The sequence below is a fragment of the Coregonus clupeaformis genome, unplaced genomic scaffold (assembly GCF_020615455.1).
Source record: "Coregonus clupeaformis isolate EN_2021a unplaced genomic scaffold, ASM2061545v1 scaf1849, whole genome shotgun sequence".
NCBI lineage: Eukaryota > Metazoa > Chordata > Actinopteri > Salmoniformes > Salmonidae > Coregonus > Coregonus clupeaformis.
Window position 1 is genome coordinate 32,332 of NW_025535303.1, and position 14,456 is coordinate 46,787.

The window sequence follows — 14,456 nt, forward strand, 5'->3', positions numbered from 1 at the left end:
GCTGCGACAGAGCCTGGACTCGAACCAGGATCTCTAGTGGCACAACTAGCACTGCGATGCAGTGCCTTAGACCACTGCGCCACTCGGGAGTCAAGATGTTACAGTAAGTAATGTTTTTTTTCTAAGACACTGATTGCCAACAAATTAGTTATTACATCTTGATAACTAAACTCATCAAACCCATGTATTGGTTCATCAAACCCAGTTAAGTGAATTCAACCTATTATGGTAGCCTACTGATTTATTTCGATTAGGATATTCAGTGGGATGGACAATACAAGTTTTCCCAGTCCCACATTTGTTCCCATGTCCTGATGAAGTGAGTTGAAAGTAGGCATCTTTGCCAACAAGGTCAAGGGTTGCTGGTTCAAGTCCCCCTCAGGTTGTCCCTCCTCAATTACTGCTCTTGCCTCCTGAAAACATATTTTTAATGCGCTATTGACATTGCAATGTGTTAAAATGTGGCCTTTTATTTTGAAGGTTTCTTCATTACTATACCAGTGTGACGTCATTTGTGTTTTTAATCACATGCGTTTTCTTACGTTAATAGCTAGACATCTCTCTTTTATTGAATGTTTACTCCATGCCATGGCGTTGATTGAGGCTTGGTTCATGGACGATTCTGACGAAGATCAGAGGATGCCGCATAAACTAAACCCAAACGAACCTGTGTCTTCGGAGGAGTTAGAAAAGCTTGGCGTTTTCTACTGGAAGGTAGTTAGCGAGCAAGGAACAACTTGATAACAACTTTAGCCGTTTGTTAGACAAGCTTCAGCTATCAAGAAAAATTAGTCAACGTTTAGCTAGCTAGCTACTTAGTTATTCACTATTGTTGGTGAACTAAATTATATGGAGAGGGAGTACAAACCAACGACGCTAGACAGAGAGGAATTTGCTTAAGCAAAAGGCAGTTTATTAAACACAGAGATATCTTGTACTGTTAGTTAACGTGCATGGAATCCTGCTAATTTAACATGCATGGACCTAATCATATGGCACTCTAGGAGTCAGCTGAGAAGGATGTTTAAACAGAGTTTACAGCATTACTTTATACAATGTAACATAAAGGGAGGGATTCTTCTCCTAGTCCCTCTATTGGTTCCAGAGGCGTAGGAGGCGGGTCTGCTCTGTCCAGAGTAGAAGCCCCATTGGTGCACGGCAGAGTCCTCTGCCCTTGGCACCCGACCAGTAGACAGGGGGAGTGGAGTTTGAGTGTGCGTGCACAGTGAAATGTCTGTGTGTGTCAAGGGAACTCGTGGGGAGTTGAGAATGAGTGTGCGTGCAAATGAAATGTTTGTGTGTCAAAGAACTCGTGGGGAGTTGAGAATGAGTGTGCGTGCAAATGAAATGTCGTGTGTGTCAAGGGAACTCGTGGAGAAGGAACTGGTGGTTGTGGCCGGAGGTGGGGGTGTTGTCCTGTTATCGCACTCCTGCAAGACTAGGCCATCTGGTGACAAGATATGGTGTTCTCCTCTGTCCTTTGTTCTCTGACCTGGAACAGCATTTATTGAAAACAAGCTCCTAACACAAATGGGTCTTGCACAACATTTTAGTCAGACCAATCTATAACATTTTATATTTACTACGACACATTATATTTACTACGACAAATCCCCCTCTTCACGTCTCCCAGACGTGATCCATTAATTATGGTGGCATGAAGCATAGTTGAATCAGTCTTAAAAGAAAAACAATAATGCAGAAAAGAAAACAACACATGATAACGCATAATGCAATTTTAAAAAATTTCAACCATCCCCCTCTAGCATACTAATTATATGGCCAGTTAATTAAACTATGTTAGTCCCCCTCTAGTGCACGATTAAATACATCAAAGCTGTTGTTCAAATTCTATTTCATCTTCCCCTAAAAGGGGGTAGATTTGAGCTTGTTCGTTTGGAGTGGGTGCGATGGCAAAGATTTCTCCTTCTACCTGGTCGAGGTTCTTTTTTCCATAAGGGAATATACATGTTTGGTATCAAATTGTGGTTTTGCTGCTCAAATCAGCTCTGACTTCTGTCAGTGTTCTAGAAGGAGTGGGGGCTGGTGTGCAATGTGTTAGATGGTGCCAGGGTGCGCCTAATTTACCTCTGACCTGGACTGAGTGTGAAGTAACCTCCTTCACTTCGTACGGTCCAGTCCACCTGGGTTCCAGCCACTTTCTCTTGTGGACTTTTACCCTCACCCAGTCTCCCACCTTTACCTTCAGTGGTAGCGTACTTCCCGTCAGCTCCCCCTCTTGGGCCTTCTGCACCTGAGAAGAGAGTGCTGCAGAAAATTCCATCAATTTCTTCACATAATCAGTCATTTCTATCTGTTGTACATCAAGGGCGGGCATATGACCTCCCTCCCTTGGCTAGGTTGGCGCGTTCCACGAGTCCCTGGGACTGTGGATGTTACTGAACCGAATCTGTGCATGATTCCGAATCTTTCCTCCACCTCTCTCAGATGTTTTGTTGCTAAAACGTGTGGTTGTCAGATCTTATCTGCCTTGGTATACCATATCTGGGTATTAACTTAGTTTGTAGCCACTTAATGACTGACCTAGCATCCTCTTATTCTGTAGTTTCTGTAGGAATTGCCTCTACCCATTTTGAAAACCTGTCTACATTTTCTTTCATGTGAGGGTGCCACCAGATGTGTGGGAACTTTTGGAGGGTCTTAAACTTTCCCTCGTGCGTGGGCCCGTGGGCCTCACTCAACAGTTCTGGGCAGAGTCTAGCTGGTTCAACTAGTCTTCCATCATGGCACCTCCAGAGTTCGTCCTGTCCTCTGCCGCCCCCTCCTGGGCCCAGACTGAGTGTTCATAGGGTCCTGCTGAGCTCTGTAACTGTGCTATATCGCCTTGGTTGAGTTCAGTCTGTGATGTCGGTGGTAGTAGTATTGGATGAGGATCACGCCTTCGGGCACCTGGAGTTCAGACAGGTGGGTTTATGGTTGTTGTGGGGGTCCTCCCCTTCCTCTACCTCTCCATTGTGGTGTACCTCTGCCTCTTCCCCTCCCTGGGGGTTGATGGTTAGATTGCTGCAGATCCCAACAATCACGCTTGAAATGTCCAGGTCTTCCACAATTGTAGCACAGGTAGTTCCCTCCTCTTGGAGGACCTAATGGGGTGCCCTGCTGAGGCCATGGTTGTGGTTGTGGGCCAAAAGTCATGGTGCCTTTTAGGCTGTATAGTGAGGTGGGGCCAGGAGTGGTGCTGGTACTGGCCTCTGGGGAAGCTGCTTCAGTGGCCACACACATCGTATCTGATTTCTTTGGTTGCACCCTCCTGCTCTCCAACGCCACTTTTTTAACTTTCCTATACTGTACTTTTCCCCTTGCTCTGTCTGTCATTCGTTGTTCTAGATATTCATTAAATTTGGGTTTAGTTATGTTTGGCCCTGCCATCTTGCTTTCTCTATCTTTATACACTTATCCCGTCCCTGGTGTTTTATTTTCCAAGGATGTATTATCGGTATCAATACAGACTTATCTCATGTACGACACCCTCGTATATAAAGAGGCTGATTTATATAATTTGTAATGCAATTATTATCATAAAAATCAGAATTCCAGTCACATATACCAATGCAGTAATTCCTCCACAGCACACAACACGCTTCAATTGTCTCAGTTCTTGTTCAAGAATATGCACAGATCCAATATCAGTCTCCCCAATCCCTGGTTCCTGAAAGCCTAGGTCAAATTCACTCAATTCCACAGATTGGTATTCAGTTTCATAAGTCTCACTATAACTTCCCATCATCCATTACACGTTATAATACATAAAAACACACAACCAAAAGCCAATTGGAATTACAATGCTTAATAAATTCCGGTTCTCAAAGCGTCCTAAAACATATTGTCAGTTCGACTGCCACCCTCCGCACGTCCTTATGTAAGGATCAATTTTACATGTGAAGTCACAGAAGCAACTAATGAATTTAGATTACCAGAGCGTCCTAAAACATAGTCTCAGTTCGACTGCACCCTTCACACAACCTTAAAAGGCACCTTCATTATGTGAAGTCACAGAAGCAACTAGATCCCTATCAAAGGATTTTTAGTTTAGACAACTCGATCACTAGGAAGGACTTAGTCTCAGCTTAATTGTACCTTTCACACAACCATTTATATGGGATCGTTTTAAGTGTGAAATCACAGAGATAACTGGCATCCCCGGGAATTTAGTACCTCTGGTCAATTTCGGTGATTCTCCCCCACCTAATGTCTAGAACTCTGCCACAGTTTAACGTGATCAACTCTCTCACAACCTATAGGGTAGGACCTCCCCTAATAGGATTTATGCAAAAGGTCTCAGTTCAAACTGGGTCCCTTTAGGAATCTAGATTATGGGTCAAATCTTATCCACATCATGTGTTAAATCGCAATTTAACCCATAGGATACAATCATCAGTATTCAGCCACTGGTAAGACTCTCATAATATAGTCACAGTTCTCAGTGTTCACAGTACCAGATATCTCATTTATGCCTTAATTCATTTAGGATGGAAATTATTTAACAAGTATTCATACTCACACTCAGTACTACTGATCAAAATTTGGTATTGGTCTATAATACAATATGCAAGATTTTGTTTTAACAGGCTCTGCTTACCTTTTTAGAAGAGCGCGCTCTGATCAGGTTCCTGAGGCAAGACGAATAGTTGATGTCTCCTGGATTTCAGGTCACTCTTCCGTCTGTTTTTAGATCGATGATTTGCCTTTTCCTCTCTCACCAACTTTTTAGATCGAAATAGAAACCATCCTCTGCTACCATTTTGTTGGTGAACTAAATTATATGGAGAGGGACTACAAACCAACGACGCTAGACAGAGAGGAATTTGCTTAAGCAAAAGGCAGTCTATTAAACACAGAGATATCTTGTACTGTTAGTTAACATGCATGGAATCCTGCTAATTTAACATGCATGGACCTAATCATATGGCACTCTAGGAGTCAGCTGAGAAGGATGTTTAAACAGAGTTTACAGCATTACTTTATACAATGTAACATAAAGGGAGGGATTCTTCTCCTAGTCCCTCTATTGGTTCCAGAGGCGTAGGAGGCGGGTCTGCTCTGTCCAGAGTAGAAGCCCCATTGGTGCACGGCAGAGTCCTCTGCCCTTGGCACCCGACCAGTAGACAGGGGAGTGGAGTTTGAGTGTGCGTGCACAGTGAAATGTCTGTGTGTGTCAAGGGAACTCGTGGGGAGTTGAGAATGAGTGTGCGTGCAAATGAAATGTTTGTGTGTCAAAGAACTCGTGGGGAGTTGAGAATGAGTGTGCGTGCAAATTAAATGTCTGTGTGTGTCAAGGGAACTCGTGAGAAGGAACTGGTGGTTGTGGCCGGAGGTGGGGGTGTTGTCCTGTTATCGCACTCCTGCAAGACTAGGCCATCTGGTGACAAGATATGGTGTTCTCCTCTGTCCTTTGTTCTCTGACCTGGAACAGCATTTATTGAAAACAAGCTCCTAACACAAATGAGTCTTGCACAACATTTTAGTCAGACCAATCTATAACATTTTATATTTACTACGACAAATTATATTTACTACGACACTATCATATACACATAAATGTGACTGTAGCTAGCTAAATTGGATTGCATAAAACAGTAGTGTCCCGAGTCGCCCAGGCTTCGCTCACGTTTGGAAGGATGATCTGACCTCGCGAGACTGACTGGTTGTTTCTGTACTGTCCTTGTCTTAGATGCTGATATTTATGAGACAGACCATGCGCTGAAAAAGATCCGTAAAGACATGGGGTACTCCTACTCCAACATCATCACTACCCACAAGGATAAACTACCCAACTATGAGGACAAGGTATTGCATAGAACGAAAAAAAAAACATTTCAGTCTGCTCACATTACAATTAATATTTTGTTACGGACTGTACGTTATTTATAATGAAGGATACCTGGAGAAAATCGGACCTCTGAAATGAAAAGGGATGGCCCTCCCTTCACAAAAATATATTTTTACGTGACCCTCCCTGAAGCTTGAAAAATAAATAAAAAGGTGACCCTCCCCTATAGCCAAAATTATTATTAAAACATAAAGTGGATAGCAGAGAACATGGCTACCATTTCCCCTAAAACATCAGGGCTTCAACAAGGGTTATTCTGAGACCCTCAAAGTTCTTTGAAGAGCCTTAGGGTTCTTGGCACTGAAAATTGCCCCCAAAAGGTTCTTCCGAGAACCCCATAGGAGGTGGGGTTCATTGAGGAACCTCATTAGTTGGTAGGGGTTCTTGCAGGAACCTAACTGCCCAACTGAAACATTTGGATTTGAATTTGAAAGGACAGCAGATGCAGGCACTTAACTGAAAAATGTAAAGATCTCCTCAATTTAAGGTAAGGTTTGTCCCTTGTATGATCTAAATTGATATTGTTTTATGATGATACCATCTATCTTTTCATATTTGTGCAAATCTTTCTAAAACAGAAAATGGACACAATGCAATGGATATCAATCAACAAAGAGGTAAGAATATGTATGCTATAAGAATATGTTGAAGGCTAGCTGTATTGCGTGCAGATGACTGAACTGCTCACTTTTTGGTATGTGTATGAAAACCATTATCAAAACAGTTTTGTCATTCACATTTACCACAAAAACCAAGGTATGAATACTGTCGTGTGCATGTTTTGTTAATCATCTGTATATTTACTATTTTTTGGGATTCACAGACTTCACCCTCCCTACACCTCTGATGAATATAGCAGGAAACCTGTTCGATCACCATGCACTGCAAAATCATTCATAATACGAACACCAATAAGAACAATAACACGATATTAGTGTTTATTATGATTGTAGTGGCAAAACAGAATAAAAAAATGCAAATATGAGGAAAACTCCCAGCAGAGCCCCGTCCAAAGATTTGCACAAATATGAAAAGATAGATGGTATCATCATAAAACAATATCAATTTAGATCATACAAGGGACAAACCTTACCTTAAATTGAGGAGATCTTAAAAATTTTCAGTTAAGTGCCTGCATCTGCTGTCCTTTCAAATTCAAATCCAAATGTTTCAGTTGGGCAGTTAGGTTCCTGCAAGAACCACCACCAACTAATGGGGTTCCTCGATGAACCCCATCTCCTATGGGGTTCTTGGAAGAACCATTTGGGGGCAATTTTCAGTGCCAAGAACCCTAAGGTTCTTCGAAGAACGTTGAGGGTCTTAGAAGAACCCTTGTTGAAGCCCTACTTTTTAGAGTGTAGTGACAGAATCACACATTACTTCCCCAAGCAAAGTCAATTTTTATGTCTCCTCGGCACGTCCGCTGAATGTCATAGAGACAAACCAAAGATATCCCATGTGTATCAGAGTCACGTCTTTCCCGGCATTTTACAGCTTGTTTCTAGCATAAAGCATTGCGGACTAAAGCGTCATTATAGATGGCTTTACAGTGAGGGAAAAAAGTATTTGATCCCCTGCTGATTTTGTACGTTTGCCCACTGACAAAGACATGATCAGTCTATAATTTTAATGGTAGGTTTATTTGAACAGTGAGAGACAGAATAACAACAAAAAAATCCAGAAAAACGCATGTCAAAAATGTTATAAATTGATTTGCATTTTAATGAGGGAAATAAGTAGCACCAGGGAGCCATAAGTAGCACCTAAGTAGCACCTGGGAGCCAGAAAGATTTCTGGCTCCCAGGTGTCTTTTATTCAGGTAACGAGCTGAGATTAGGAGCACACTCTTAAAAGGAGTGCTCCTAATCTCAGTTTGTTACCTGTATAAAAGACACCTGTCCACAGAAGCAATCAATCAATCAGATTCCAAACTCTCCACCATGGCCAAGACCAAAGAGCTCTCCAGGGACACGATTGTAGACCTACACAAGGCTGGAATGGGCTACAAGACCATCGCCAAGCAGCTTGGTGAGAAGGTGACAACAGTTGGTGCGATTATTCGCAAATGGAAGAAACACAAAATAACTGTCAATCTCCCTCGGCCTGGGGCTCCATGCAAGATCTCACCTCGTGGAGTTGCAATGATCATGAGAACGGTGAGGAATCTGCCCAGAACTACATGGGAGGATCTTGTCAATGATCTCAAGGCAGCTGGGATCATAGTCACCAAGAAAACAATTGGTAACACACTACGCCGTGAAGGACTGAAATCCTGCAGCGCCCGCAAGGTCCCCCCTGCTCAAGAAAGCACATATAAAGGGCCGTCTGAAGTTTGCCAATGAACATCTGAATGATTCAGAGGAGAACTGGGTGAAAGTGTTGTGGTCAGATGAGACCAAAATCGAGCTCTTTGGCATCAACTCAACTCGCCGTGTTTGGAGGAGGAGGAATGCTGCCTATGACCCCAAGAACATCATCCCCACTGTCAAACATGGAGGTGGGAAACATTATGCTTTGGGGGGTGTTTTTCTGCTAAGGGGACAGGACAACTTCACCGCATCAACGGGACAATGGACGGGGCCATGTACCGTCAAATCTTGGGTGAGAACCTCCTTCCCTCAGCCAGGGCATTGAAAATGGGTCGTGGAAGTAATTCCAGCATGACAATGACCCAAAACACACGGCCATGGCAACAAAGGAGTGGCTCAAGAAGAGCACATTAAGGTCCTGGAGTGGCCTAGCCAGTCTCCAGACCTTAATCCCATAGAAAATCTGTTGAGGGAGCTGAAGGTTTGAGTTGCCAAACGTCAGCCTCGAAACCTTAATGACTTGGAGAAGATCTGCAAAGAGGAGTGGAACAAAATCCCTCCTGAGATGTGTGCAAACCTGGTGGCCAACTACAATAAATGTCTGACCTCTGTGATTGCCAACAAGGGTTTTGCCACCAAGTACTAAGTAATGTTTTGCAGAGGGGTCAAATACTTATTTCCCTCATTAAAATGCAAATCAATTTATAACATTTTTGACATGCGTTTTTCTGGATTTTGTTGTTGTTATTCTGTCTCTCACTGTTCAAATAAACCTACCATTAAAATTATAGACTGATCATGTCTTTGTCAGTGGGCAAACATACAAAATCAGCAGGGGATCAAATACTTTTTTCCCTCACTGTATATAATCAGGTCCGTTCCATTGTTTTCTACAAGGGGTAGTCCTATGCTTTTAGCCATTGTCTTTAACAGAAACCGCAGTACTCTCACATACTCTCACACACTCCCCTCAGTTCGAGCCCTGGTTTTAACTCTAACACACCAAGCCCTTCACTGACACAGATATTTAAGGAGTGCATGGTGACTAAAGGAATTGGCTGACAAAATCTACAGATAGTACACTATAATTATGTCTGTTAAACAGGTAGGCCTACCTCTTATTTCTTGAAAGGAAGAAATAGGCTCCAACACAAAGCCCTCTTGTTGTTAGTAGCCTAAAGTCAAATTAAAATGAAGACTGTTTAAATGAATAAGGCCTTCTCAAATTAGCCTACTTTCAGCACTCATGCACTGTCCATCTCAACGCCTGCTGCTTCATAGTAATGCAAATTTTGTAAATTACTCGAATATGGCTTATTGTGAGGGCAACGAAACATCGTTTTTAGTAAAATCAATTATAGCAGTTGCAAGCTTACCTCCGGTCCTCCTTCTCATCTTCACGCTCTCCCAAACTGAACAGGACATCAGTAGGCCTAGTCCGAGCACACAGATATTGCATTTTTGGCCAGGGCTCATGATTGGGATAGCCTATCCATTGCAGTGTGTACTGCAGTGTAGTCTAGGTTTATATACACCATCGCAGCAGTGCAAAAACTTGCAAAATATAACTTTGCCCTGTGTTTCTCTGAGCATGCTCTTCGTATAGCCTAGGTCTATAGCCTATAGTATAGGCTATGGATAATTTGATTGAGACCACACTAGGCGCACTTGCAGAGAATCAGGGATGAGGGCAGCATCGGCCACACAGAGATATCATAAGCAACTAATTCTCAAACACTGAGCAATATGACATTCAGGGCACTATTTTCGTCTGGCGTTAAGGCGGCACTAGTGTCAAACGGCCATTCGTTTAAAATATATGTATATATAAATATATTTACAAAAAAATATTTTGGGGATTGGAAATTATGCAGACAATTACATTGATGGATCTGCACTATTAAAGCTGAACTACCCCCTAAACAAACCCCCCCCCCAAAAAAACATGTTAAAGCCAGCGCTCTGCTATTTTCAAAGTGTTGCGCAAGGATGGGTCATTTACCCATCTTAAATCAGCTCGCTTGCGCTCAGTTGGGAGGGGTGGAAATATTTGGTGTCCTTAAAAAACATGATTCAAAGTGCTAATTTGGGAGCAATTATGGTGCCTGTAAGTGTATTTAGACATGGCCTATTAATTTGATTAGAATGATTCACTCTCTTATATAAAATACCCAAATACACAACTTGAAGCAACCACATATTTAGCCATGGAGCACGTTCTGATTGGCCAGTGAAGGGCCAACAAGCCTCAACACACCCACACCTGGTTTATTCATCAAAACCCAGCCCTTTCTTGCCTATGCCAGCACTGTGCCGATAATTTTTGGTTGTGAAAATAGCAAAGATATTTCTGACACACCCCCAAACCTATAGTGCTACCGCCAGCGCTTAGATTTACCATAGCATTAGGTTTGTTAAAATAGAGCCCTGAATCAATTACAAATTACATGACCATCCCCTGGACTGAATCAGAAAACACTAAACCCTCCCCGACTGAAATTGAAAAATAATTACCCTCCCCCATTTTCCTCCAGGGAACAATTCAGTACATTTCTACCGATCCCTTATTCACTGTGCCAGATTAGATTTATGATACATTGGATAAAAGCACATGCTTAAAAAGTGTCCTGCCATATGTGCCCTCCTGTCCCCAGCTGGATGATGAGATCCGCTACATCCTGGACGGCAGGTCCTACTTTGACGTGAGGAACAGGGATGACCGCTGGATCCGCATAGCCATGACCAAGGGAGACCTGATCACTCTGCCTGCAGGCATCTACCACAGATTCACTATGACTGAGACCGTACGGCTCCATTTGTCATTTGGATGTCTACAACAAAACAAAATTGTCTAACATGGTCCTGGCCAGGTCATGTGATTATGACAGGTCAACTGCTGGCTCTGTGTGCATAAGCTATGCAAATATGACTATGTCAATGTATAGTTCTAGAGCTGAACTGCACGTCCACGTCAAAGGTAGGCTATTTCAATTTCATGGAAATACAATGAATGATTTGTTGATTAATGTATTTCTCATGCATTTTGCAGAACTACACTGAAGCCATGAGACTGATCATGGGGGAGCCTGTATGGAAAGCCTACAATCGTCCAGCAGATGAGTTTGATATTCGCCAGAAGTATGTGAGCTCTCTCCAATGCGCTTAAGACAAGAGCAACAGGTGGTACTGAATTACATTTACATTTACGTCATTTAGCAGACGCTCTTATCCAGAGCGACTTACAGTTAGTGAGTGCATACATTAATTTTTTTATTTTTGATACTGAATGGATGCAGATGTTAGTTTCCATTGAATTATAGCATTTTCTACGAACCAATCTTTGTGGATTATGAATATATGACTTAGATAATCAAAGCATACTATGACACTAAAGGCTTTCATTTTTCAATCAAGTATTTTAACTTTAAAGACATGCAGTGCCTACATTCTAATAAAGTTAATGTACAAACACTGCTTTCCATGTATTTCACTATAGAGACCATCCTAATATAATTTTGTATTTATATTATAATGTAGAATGTATTGTACCACTCAAGATTGACTTACTATACTGAACAAAAGTATAAACACAACATGCAACAATTTCAACGATTTTACTGAGTTCCAGTTCATTTAAGGAAATCGGTCAATTAAAATAAATTCATTAGGCCCTAATCTATGGATTTCACATGACTGGGCAGGGGTGCAACCATAGGCCCACTCACTTGGGAGCCAGGCCCACCTACTGGGGAGCCAGGCCAAGCTAATCAGAATGAGTTTTTTCCCCACAAAAGGGCATTATAACAGACGGTAATACTCCTCAGTTTCATCAGCTGTCCGGGTGGCTGGTCTCAGAAGATGCCGCAGGTGAAGAAGCCAGATGTAGATGTCCTGGTTACACGTGGTCTGCGGTTGTGAGTCCGGTTGGACGTACTGCCAAGTTCTCTAAAACGACATTGGCTTATGGTAGAGAAATGAACATTAAAATCTCTGGCAACAGCTCTGGTGGACATTCCTGCAGTCAGCATGCCAAATGCACGCTCCCTCAAAACTTGAGACATCTGTGGCATTGTGTTGTGTGACAAAACTGCACATTTTAGAGTGGCCTTTTATTGTCCCCAGCACAAAGTGCACCTGTGTAATGATCATTCTGTTTAATCAGCTTCTTGATATGTCACACCTGTCAGTTGGATGGATTATATTGGCAAAGGAGAAATGCTCACTAACAAGGATGTAAACAAATTTGTGCACAAAATGTGAGAGAAATAAGCTTTTTGTGCGTATGGAAAATTTCAGGGATCTTTTATTTCAGCTCATGAAACATGGGACCAACACTTTACATGTTGCGTTTATATTTTTGTTCAGTATACAGTGCCTTGCAAAAGTATTCATCCCCCTTGGCGTTTTTCCTATTTTGTTGCATTACAACCTGTAATTTAAATGGATTTTTATTTGGATTTCATTTAATGGACATACACAAAATAGTCCAAATTGATGAAGTGAAATGAAAAAAAATAACTTTGTTTCAAAAAAATTAAAAAAATAAAATAACGGAAAAGTGGTGCGTGCATATGTATTCACCCCCCTTTGCTATGAAGCCCCTAAATAAGGTCTGGTGCAACCAATTACCTTCAGAAGTCACATAATTAGTTAAATAAAGTCCACCTTATCTAAGTGTCACATGATCTCAGTATATACAGTGGGGAGAACAAGTATTTGATACACTGCCGATTTTGCAGGTTTTCCTACTTACAAAGCATGTAGAGGTCTGTAATTTTTATCATAGGTACACTTCAACTGTGAGAGACGGAATCTAAAACAAAAAATCCAGAAAATCACATTGTATGATTTTTAAGTAATTAATTTGCATTTTATTGCATGACATAAGTATTTGATCACCTACCAACCAGTAAGAATTCCGGCTCTCACAGACCTGTTAGTTTTTCTTTAAGAAGCCCTCCTGTTCTCCACTCATTACCTGTATTAACTGCACTTGTTTGAACTCGTTACCTGTATAAAAGACACCTGTCCACACACTCAATCAAACAGACTCCAACCTCTCCACAATGGCCAAGACCAGAGAGCTGTGTAAGGACATCAGGGATAAAATTGTAGACCTGCACAAGGCTGGGATGGGCTGCAGGACAATAGGCAAGCAGCTTGGTGAGAAGGCAACAACTGTTGGCGCAATTATTAGAAAATGGAAGAAGTTCAAGATGACGGTCAATCCACCTCGGTCTGGGGCTCCATGCAAGATCTCACCTCGTGGAGCATCAATGATCGTGAGGGATCAGCCCAGAACTACACGGCAGGACTTGGTCAATGACCTGAAGAGAGCTGCGACCACAGTCTCAAAGAAAACCATTAGTAACACACTACGCCGTCATAGATTAAAATCCTGCAGCGCACGCAAGGTCCCCCTGCTCAAGCCAGCGCATGTCCAGGCCCGTCTGAAGTTTGCCAATGACCATCTGGATGATCCAGAGGAGAAATGGGAGAAGGTCATGTGGTCTGATGAGACAAAATATAGCTTTTTGGTCTAAACTCCACTCGCCGTGTTTGGAGGAAGAAGAAGGATGAGTACAACCCCCAAGAACACCATCCCAACCGTGAAGCATGGAGGTGGAAACATAATTCTTTGGGGATGCTTTTCTGCAAAGGGGACAGGACGACTGCACCGTATTGAGGGGAGGATGGATGGGGGCCATGTATCGCGAGATCTTGGCCAACAACCTCCTTCCCTCAGTAAGAGCATTGAAGATGGGTCGTGGCTGGGTCTTCCAGTATGACAACGACCCGAAACACACAGCCAGGGCAACTAAGGAGTGGCTCCGTAAGAAGCATCTCAAGGTCCTGGAGTGGCCTAGCCAGTCTCCAGACCTGAACCCAATAGAAAATCTTTGGGAGGGAGCTGAAAGTCTGTATTGCCCAGCGACAGCCCCGAAACCTGAAGGATCTGGAGAATGTCTGTATGGAGGAGTGGGCCAAAATCCCTGCTGCAGTGTGTGCAAACCTGGTCAAGACCTACAGGAAACGTATGATCTCTGTAATTGCAAACAAAGGTTTCTGTACCAAATATTAAGTTCTGCTTTTCTGATGTATCAAATACTTATGTCATGCAATAAATGCAAATTAATTACTTAAAATCATACAATGTGATTTTCTGGATTTTTGTTTTAGATTCTGTCTCTCACAGTTGAAGTGTACCTATGATAAAAAATTACAGACCTCTACATGCTTTGTAAGTAGGAAAACCTGCAAAATCGGCAGTGTATCAAAGACTTGTTCTCCCCACT